Source organism: Hippichthys cyanospilos, chromosome 15 (assembly GCF_059441005.1).
Source record: "Hippichthys cyanospilos isolate Australia breed blue-spotted pipefish chromosome 15, RoL_Hcya_1.0, whole genome shotgun sequence".
Taxonomy (NCBI): domain Eukaryota; kingdom Metazoa; phylum Chordata; class Actinopteri; order Syngnathiformes; family Syngnathidae; genus Hippichthys; species Hippichthys cyanospilos.
In genome coordinates this window covers 459,417-469,638 of record NC_142383.1, presented here as the reverse complement: position 1 = coordinate 469,638, position 10,222 = coordinate 459,417, and the positions used below count along the sequence as shown (strand labels likewise).

Here is a 10,222-nt window from a genome sequence, read left to right as displayed (position 1 = left end):
TTCGCATGATTTGGTGGAGGGCATTAGGTATGTCTGGAGGCCTGTCAGACCAAATTTCCGTGACATTACTTCAACGGGCTCAACAAAGTACGTAAAAATGTTTAAAAAAATACTATGTTTTTTGCCGCCACTACTGACCATCAACTATATGAACTTTTGAAAAGGTAAGACCATCTGGGTCCAATTACAGTAACTTTGTTCCTATTGGTGAGACATCGGACTTACACGCCACACCTATTACCTTAAAGTCGTCATGTTTGAGAACCTTTATGTTCCATACCTCAACTCCATTCTGGCCAATTTTTAGTTAATTTGCTCAAACAGCATTAGCACAGTACAAAAACAGAGTTAAGGTTTTTGTCACTCGTGGTGAAGGAAATTTGAAACACATATTTTGAAGCCCCGCCCCTATCATATATATCTAAGCTGATCTTTACAAAATTTTACCCATTTGTGCTCATATGTCTGATAATGGACAAATTTGAAACTTGAAATTGATCGGGCCAACGGTTTAAGAGATATTAAAAGGAGTTTGGTACCTGCAAATGGAAAAACCGGTGTTGATATCCATAGACGACATGGAACGGGGACATGCCGGTGGCGGATGAAGGACCCAAGTTGTAGGCATATTCCACCCAGGAGAAGTAAGTGGCCCAGGTGGATGGGTTCTGCTGGTAGACACAGAGCAGCGAGGCTTCAAGTGCTTGATTAGCGCGCTCGACCTGTCTGTTGGAATATGGATGGTAGCCTGATGTCAGACTGATGGATGCTCCCATGGTTTGCCCGAAAGCTTTCCACAGCCGGTAATCAAACTGCGGTTCTCCGTCTGAGGCGGATCACATGTTGGATCAGGGGTTCTGCTGGCACCAGGGCAGAGGGGAGGCTGTCAGAGAAATCTCTAAAAGAAGACGAGGACAAGCCTAGCTGCTAAGCAGCAAAAAGAGTAACTCAGACTAGCCAAGATTGACTTTTCCATACCATGGAATAGGGAAAAAGCTTGGACGAATGAACTCGTATGTTCTCCAACGCTAATTCAATTCGCCCAGCCGCCCCTCCTGGCTTTTTATTCAGAAAAGCATTGCACCTTACAAGACATAACAAAAGGTGCCAGTCGGGCGCCACCAACAGCTGGGCCAAGGTCCCAGCTCTCACTTTCCTTCGTCAACAGCTTTATCTAAGGACTGGAGCAAGATGAACTAGGACTGCACACATGGATAGCAATGCACACTATTCTAGACGAGAAATAAGCACATAATGATAACAACCTAATATATGAATTCCTTCACAGAGGCCCTTGAGTGCCATGAAGTGTACCATCTTGGAGAACCTGTCCACCACTGTCATGAGTGTTATAGGCGGCAATAAAGTCAATGATGTCCCTTCGCCAGTCCGGCCACCTGAACCGCTGATTGACCAAGTAGACCAACAGCTGATCCCATGATGGCATGCCAGTTTGGAACTGTGTCCCAAGTCCAAGACCGCTGCCCAGAAACCCGGGGTCACAAATAACTTGCCGGCCGGACAATCAGCATGCCTGGATCCGACCGCCTGCTGGACTTGTTCCTCCAGCTCCCACAAAAGGGCCCCAACGGGGGGTTGTCACAGGCTTCATCCTCGTATACTCTAAACCAGTGGTCCCCAACCCCCGGTCCGCAGACCGGTACCGATCCGAGGATCAACTAGTACCGGGCCGCGTGGGCTGCACCCGAAATAATGTTTTGGAGATGATTTAGTTAAATGGTATGCGCACACCGAATGCAAACGAGGCGAAAAAGCGGAGCGTTTTGTATTGCAGTCAATGGAATTCACGTGACTGTGTGCAAATGCACGTCGGGCTACGCAATGGACGCGAATGGAGAGATGCGAAGTGCCGCGCGCGGTCACGAGAAGCAAAATTTTGCCTTTCGTGTGAAGTTTTTTTTTTTTTTTTTTTACTTTTTCCACGTTTGGTGTCGCAACAGCCAACCAACTTCGGGAACATTCAACGGCTCACGCAAGGGGCAGGAATGAATCATGGCGGCCGCTTTGCGGTCGCCAGGAGCGATCCAACAAGGACAGCTGAGCTTTCAATACAAAACAGCCAAGCAAGAGCACTCACCTGGCTTGTAGAAAGGCGGAAGCGAGAACTTGGGACAACTGGTATGTACAGCGTTTTCTTCACTTAACAGCTGTTGAACCGATGTTACTGTACTAAGCTAACGATAGCGCAGCATTGTCAGCACAATATTTAGCACGGTCTCAGCCACTTGATTGCGACATTGAAACTTTTATTTTTTGGCAGGCGAGTATTGCCGCAAAAATAAAGGTGCTGTCGGTGAAAATATTGGCTTGTCACATGCCAGAAAAGTGAAAGTTCTCAGCAATGCTCTTCTTTCTGGATCTACCGTAAAGTGCACAGCAAGCTCGCTCCACTTCTTTTCCCTCTCCTCGCGCGACAAAAAAGTGGACAAAAAGTACAACAGCGACAGAAAGCCCAGCGATTCGGGGAATGATTCGGCGTGCATAACAGTTCATACCCCCCCCCCCCCCCCATATATATATATATATATATATATATATATATATATATATATATATATATATATATATATATATATATATATATATATATATATATATACACACACACACACACAGATGATGTGGACCCCGGTGATCAGTGAAAACCGCGAGGTTTTTTTTTATTTTATTTTTTAATGTGAAAAGTATTCATACTATACATATTTCAGACAAATATTACTGCAGTACATTAATTAAATCTTAAATCATTAAACCTTTTACTACAGTATTTCAAAAGACGAAACAAAACGACAAAAGAAAAACTAATTTTAAAAGACGAAATGAAAAAAAAAGGGAGGCGGGAGGGGATGGTGGACTCATGACTGATAGGGCAAGGAGGGGCAACTTGATTCAACTTAACTGGATCACGAAAGTGCGAGTATGGCACTGTCTTACCAACTTTACCTAAGTAGCCATCACGACGAGAAAGCCCCTTCGTCCTAAATATTCTTTTCAGATGTTTCTCACTTTTGTCAAAGCCATGTCTACGTGCAAGAATGGATTTGATGTATTTTCACGTTAGACCAATTCTAAAATGAAATACAAGAAACCAATGTTCCCTCTAATTTTGAATGTGCCTGAGCATTCACACAAATTCCCTGAGCAGACATTGGACCAGGGTGAGCAACTTCAGACATGCACAAGTGAGTCGCCGTGTGCATATCTGATGTCGCCCCTAAAGTAACCAATATCACATGACTCACATTCTGTCATTAATGAGGAAGGAAGGAGGGGGGGGCTCTGAGCATATCCAGGGGCCTAGCCCCTCGGAGAGGACACCACGAAAGTCTGGTCCGGCTTTTAAGTCTCGGGTCGCCATCTCAACGCAGTCTTGTCAAAAATTGCACTTGTCGTCCGCATCACTGTAACCTGTTATGTGACACTTTGAACCCCAATTCACCAAGTCGAGTAAGATATAAAGTAGTTGCTAAACAGATTCAAGCCACCTCACCAATTAATAAGTTGTCAACATATTGGATCAAATAGCGCCCTCCGGTACCTCTTCCGTTTGTTGCACATCGTGCAAAAATTTCGAAAATCCCAGGGCTCAGCCTCCCACCTTGGGAGACGTGTGTATTGTAATGTACAGCCGTTAAATCTAAAAGCAAAATATTGTCTGTACTCTTCTGCCAGTTGTTACGAGTGGGGCCACTCAGGGGTCTTGCTCTCTGCTTTGTTTCTTTTTCCCTGTTTCTTGGCATCTTTTTTTTAGGTGTGCCCCAGCAGTCCACGAATTGGTCGGCTCCAGGAAGGCCCACAATTGGCTGCTGGTGATTGGAGGTCGCACACCTGCCATATATTAAGATGAGATGGCAGACAACTTTCGTCCTCCTTCGCTTCCAACCAGCCACGCATTCGTACTACTAGTCTTGAAACCGAGCAGTAGGGGTGAACCGCCGTTTTTGTTGTATATTTTCTTTCCTCCTGTTTTTGGAGCTAGGGAGGTAAGCTTATTGTCTTTTGGTTGTTTTGTTTGCTAGGTTAGTTTGGTTATTGCAGAGACAGATTGTTTTGTTTGTTGTTTTGGCCTTGGTTCACCCTGAGTTAATTGCTCCACTCTTTTAGTAACCCTTTTGTAATGTAAATAAATGTATCTTTTGTTTTCCAAACCTTTGGGTTATCGGCTGGCTGCTTGGGAGTTGGGGAAGGCGGGGCCCATTACTCATGTTATGTCCTAGACCCCTAGACTGGGACGTAACACAGTAGCAGGCAGAAGAATGCATTAGCTAAATCACAGTGAACTATTGCTATGTCGGGCTCCACCCGCTCAAACAGAGGATGTTTGATAGCGGCACAAGAATGCAAGGCGTTTTCAGTAATTTTGTTAATTTTAAAGTCATATGCCATATGGTGATTTACACAATCCGCTTTCAAAACTGGGAGAATGGGAGTGTTGAAGGAGGACTCCGATAACTCAAGGACTCTGACCTCCCACAGGCCCTAAAGAGTGTTAGTAATGCGACCTGCCAACTTAGGTTCGCATGTGCATTGGAGCACGCCAAAATGATGATGTGTCACTTTGAATGGTACCGGAAGAACGGGGTGGCAAAAACATATGTCAGCGGGGCTCCCGGACCACAACGAGTCCGGCAACTTGTCCAAAAGTGGAGCGGCTTACTCGTGGCCCGCGAGCTCCCTGCTGTGAAATCGAGAGAGTGTGCCATGCTACAGCAACCCGGGATCCACCCACCAACCTGAATACAAAATCATTCACTGCTCTGGTAATACATTACCAAGGTAATTTCACTATGTGTCCAATCACTGGCCAATTGGCATTACCACTCTATGGGTTCCAGTTCACATGCTTCCCAGCCTGCTCCTACAGCAAGTGTTATGTGTGGTGTGGACGACTCACCTATCATGAACCATTGAGATTGCTTATCTGTCAGTGATGTGTATGTCGCAATGCCTTGTCTCCCCACAAAAATGTGGTGACTAGTCAAGTTCCACTCATCGCCTTTGATTGTTTGAAATGCTTCCTAATTAATTAAATCATTGTTGTAGGCATACAACAGTGTGAGATGGAGAGGGTTGGCTGGGGCAGGAGGAGAACAAGTCGATTCAGGGTTTCTACTGCAGGAAATTCAAGTAGACACCCCCTTCCGCTGCTTGTGTCTTTGTTCATAGGTCTTGCCACATGAAATGAATAGGTGTTTGATTTTCAGTCAACACCAAGCGGTGGGTGAGAGTTTGTCCAGCAATAGAAGTCATTTTGTGGTGTGGAGACAGGCAGAGTTGTAGGAAGACCAACAAAACCCATCTTTGGCCTTTGTGTCCTTTGCTTTTCTTCTGCACTTGTGCTAAGTGAAGTCTCAGAAGCCATTCCTGCATTCTTTTAACTCCCTCATCAGATTTGTTTTGCCTGTGAACATGCATTTTTACGTGGTGAGTCTCATGTTGATTAAAATAACCCTCAGTTCAGTTTAACCATATTAAGGCCAGAACGCCTCAGGACTTCGTCAGATTGATGAATTGAGGAACAACATGCCTGGATTAATCTTACCATGTTGCCGCAAGCCAAATTCATACCATCAGTGTGTCTCTTGAAAGCTTGGATCCAGGGCTCGGCGCCGCCCATTAATGCGGGGAGCCTCTTCTGTAAAAAATCTAAATTTTTCAACGTCATTTCTTGATAAACTAACCCATGAGGGGCTGGTATCATGGGGTAATTTCTCATTGGTGGGGTATATCTATTAAATGGTCTAGTTTGAAATCCAGATTGTGGTCTGATCTGACTCTTTTAATAATTAGGGGTCAAACAGTTGTTGTCATTTGTTGCTTGGCTTCTCCAGTCATCCTCTGTTGAGTGCGCGCGTCGCATGTATGTGGCAAGAGGTGAGGAGTCATTTAGTGGGGGGAGTGTGAAATCAAACAATGCCCCCCCTTCCCCGTCTCAATGTCTGTGTCTACCCCATCCTGCTGCTGCGTGCGATTTTTTGCCATACTGGCTCTTAATTTGCCCTCTAAGGATAACCACTCTGGACCTTGGGATGCACATTGTCCACAGTTCGCCTGGGTTAGGGTTAGGGTTAGTTACGTGTTTGGTGTTGCGACAATCAATCAACTTCGGGAACATTCAACGGCTCACACAAGGGGCAGGAATAAATCATGGCGGCCGCTTTGCGGTCACCGGGAGTTATCCAACACGGCCTGGCTGATCTTTCAATGCAAAACAGAGCCAAGCAAGAGCACTCACCTGGCTTGTAGAAAGGCGGAAGCGAGAACTTGGGACAACTGGTATGTGCAGCATTTTCTTCACTTAACAGCTGTTGAACCGTAGTTACTGTACTAAGCGAACGATAGCGCAGCATTGTCAGCACAATATTTAGCACGGTCTCGGCCACATGATTGCGACATTGAAACTTTTATTTTTTGGCAAGCGAGTATTGCCGCAAAGAATGATGGTGCTGTCGGTGAAAATATTGGCTCTGTCACTGTCAGAAAAGTGAAAGTTCTCAGCAATGCTCTTCTTTCCGGATCTACTGTAAAGTGCACAGCAAGCTCACTCCACTCCACTCCCCTCCCCTCCCCTGCGTAAATAACCTGTGTATCCCAGTAATGCGTACGTGTGCGCTTGAGGGGTCCAATCACTGAAGGCCTAAGTATGCACGGACTGCCACTGATATATTTCATGAGCCCTATCATAGCATTGACAGTTAAAAATTTGTGGTGATACTTATTCTATGTAATGTGCATTATCAGATTTGTAAACCTGCAACATAATGTCTGCATGCACTAACACTGGAGTTGTAAATGTGTACAGGAATGGCAAAAGGTTCAATAAATCCTGTAGTTTTATTTGTAAATGATTGACAATATGGACGTAATTAAAATACTAAGTGTCAGAATAATTGTAAAAATAGTGATTTTACATTTACTATGATAAATATAACTCATTGCAATAAATAAATGTTTTGCTATAAAATAAATATTAATGCTTGCTTTGCCATGAGAATAGATGCACTGCTTGCAATAAAACAATGTGTGCGATGAGAAGGTTGCTGTGAAAAGGTTGCTGTCTCAAACCCGTGGGAAGGACAACCAGCCTGATTAAGCTTGGCCAACAGTCAATGTCACTTTGCTTGTTATCTACAAATTATCTTGACACACTTGTAATAATCATACACACACGTAGAAAGACACGTTCACAGGGTTCAGGTGGGAACATTTATGTAATTTTGGGACTTTAAAATCCAATATGAAGAGAGGGCTTGAATGGGCTGCTTCAGAGTGCAGTATAATTCACTTTGTACGGTCCTTCTCCGTTCTCACGCATGAGATAGAAAAGATGCCTTCTCTCCTTCTTTGTGTACATTTTCTCACAAATGTCCAACAGTTGAACCTGACATTAAGTAAACATGTCTATATTTGATACGGCACATGTACTTGTATGCTCTTTGCCCTCATGTTTAGGACAACTTTATCATACTAGTATACTTGATACTTGAAGGACAAACGTGTAAAGTGGTTCAGTGGTTTTCCAAATTGGGGTACTAGTATCCCTGGGGTACTTGAGATTTGAAATAAAACAAACAAACAAACGTGCAAAAATCATTTAAAATAATAATTGAATTTATGAATTGTTTCAGGAAAATCTAAACAAAATAAATAATAAAACTAATTTTATGTTCTGTAGTTTATTCACTTTCATTATAGAAAAAACCCAGATTCTCCCCCATACTAGACTGGTTTGGACTCAACTTGTCACGTGCCACCTCTCGTTACCTGTCAAGTTAATAATTCATTTTAGTGAACACATCTCTACTGTGATCCCAAAAGAGGACACTTTAATTTCAATATTTTTCTGTGGTCAGATATTTATTTATAATTATTACTTGATGAGAACAGGTCTGGAACTTCATGTTGATTATTTTTTGAGGGACAAATATTTATTAAAAATGAAGTTAATCATTTATTTTTGTGAAAATATTTTTCTGTAACCCCAAAAGAGTACGTTTTGTGTTTGATATTTTTCTGTGGACAAATTTTAGAACAGAGCTGGCACTTTATTTATTTTGTGGAAAAAAATATTTATACAATAATTAAGTTATTTCTTTTTGATAACACTATGAAAAGATATGACTTATTTTTTCGAAAGAAGTCTCGGCATGACCTCTTCGTCTGTGAAGCCCTTTGAGACTTCGGTGATTTAGGGCTATACAATAAAATTTGATTGATTGATTGATTGATTGATACAGATTTGATACAGATTGATAACAGATTTCTTCTATGATGCAAAAGACAACACTTTAGGTTGATTGTTTTTTTTGTTTTGTTTTTTTTGTGGACCTAAACAAATACAGTTTGAGAGGGTCTGTTTAATAGAGTTTAATAAATCAGACACTGAAGGCGTGTTTGAAGTCCCCCCCCCCCCCCCCCCCCCCCCCCCCACCACCACCACCACCACCACCACCTAAATGTTTTGCACTGGTTAAGGGATACTTGGCTGAAAAGATATTGCACAGGGTACATCACTGAAAAAAAGTTGAGAACCACTGCAGTAGTTGACCATGTTGAAGCAGAGCTTCACTGGGAGTACAAATAGTTCTCTGAGGTTAACAAGTGCAGTTTTTTTCTCTCTGGTACCATGCAGTTGTCCGAATTGTGTCACGTCGGGGCATGGCAAGTAGAATGCAGGTGTGCGGGAAGATGGACCGAGGGTGCGAGGAGCAAGGAAGCCAGGAGGGGATGTGCTCAAAAATACCGTTTCAATGAACAAAAGATGGCAGGAACAAATACAGACAAAAACTGGGCAAAGTACAAAAGGAACGAGAAAACGCAAAACTAAACTTACGGGGAAGGGCAATCGGTGAACCGGAGGGCACTGCGAACGAGGGAGCGAGGACGCGAGGGTGACCAGAACAATAATCCAACGATTAACAGTGAAAAGGCTGCAACTTAAATACACAAGGCTACTTACAAGACAACGCGAAACAGCTGGGAGCGAACAAGAGGCAGGGGAAGCTGATTGGGTGACACGCAAGGGCAGGAACACACAGGCGACAGGTGGACAAGATCAAACTAATGGACAGGGAGGCAAGGCAGACGCGGGAAGAAACTATACAAACTAAATGGCTAAACAAACACACCAAAATCTCTACAACAAAACCCATAGCAGAACGTAACTCAGGCAGAACGTGACAAATTGGATATTGAAGTTGAAGAAAATACAGCAGTAGAAAAGATATTTAGTGTAGAAGTGTTTTCAATTAGACAGTCAGCCTACAAATACACCCATCATTCTGAAAGTGTGCTAACGTTTTTACTATTGTGATCAAAGAGTAAACTTCATTCGTCTTCTTTTTTTGAATGTGTAATTGCCCTGTAGTAAACTAACGAAGTTAAAGGGTTAGAAATGTATAGCTTGCCTGTTACTGTGGCTTTTATATTTTTCATCTTGAGAAATCATGTTCTGAAACATGTTGCAATGGCAATTTCTGTCCATCAGATGGAGGCATGCAGTCGTTCCAGCCAACCCATGCTTCTGGCATGCTTTGTGTGTAGGTAAAACCACACCACTGCTGGGAGAATTCACTGCTGAATAATTCCCCTCCCTTCGTGTTGTTTGTTTAGAAAATACAGAATTTCGTTGGAAGTGTCTGGAACTGATACAATTAAAATTGTCCCATAGAACTGTAATCCACCAAGCAAAGCAAAAAGATGAAAGGTAACACAAAAGGTAAGGAACATGCAAGGAATAAACGTATAGGAAAATAGAGAGATAAACAGAGAGAGAGAGAGAGAGAGAGAGAGAGAGAGAGAGAGAGAGAGAGAGAGAGAGAGAGGTAGGCAGGCATGTATTTAGAGGGTTAGTAGGGTGTACACACACATACCTGTATTCCAATTTGGTGACAATTTTTTAGGCCAATAAGATGCATTCCGTATATATATATATATATATATATATATATATATATATATAATATATATATATATATATATCTTAGAGGCCTGGGAGTTTGAGGCTTCTGCGCAGTATCATTGATGTTCCAATGTTCACTTTGATTTGCTCTTAGCCAGGAAATGCTCCTCTTGTCTATGCGATTCCTATGTGTAAAATGCATGAAAAAAGGAAAGTCTCCTTTTTGGCACAGGTTCCATTGCAACAATGGATAATGCTGAAGGATAAACGATAAATGATTATTGTAGCTACACACACATG

General features: G+C 42.7%; 1 protein-coding gene across 1 annotated transcript in view; it reads left to right on the top strand.

Moving 5' to 3' along the window:
- Positions 1-2,042: 2,042 nt before the first annotated feature.
- The window catches only part of june (JunE proto-oncogene, AP-1 transcription factor subunit), a 65,255-nt gene continuing 57,075 nt past the window's right edge, over positions 2,043-10,222 (top strand). The window contains exon 1 of the mRNA XM_088435134.1: positions 2,043-2,139. The gene's annotated coding sequence lies outside the window, so the exon portion shown is untranslated. The remainder of the gene's footprint in view (positions 2,140-10,222) is intronic.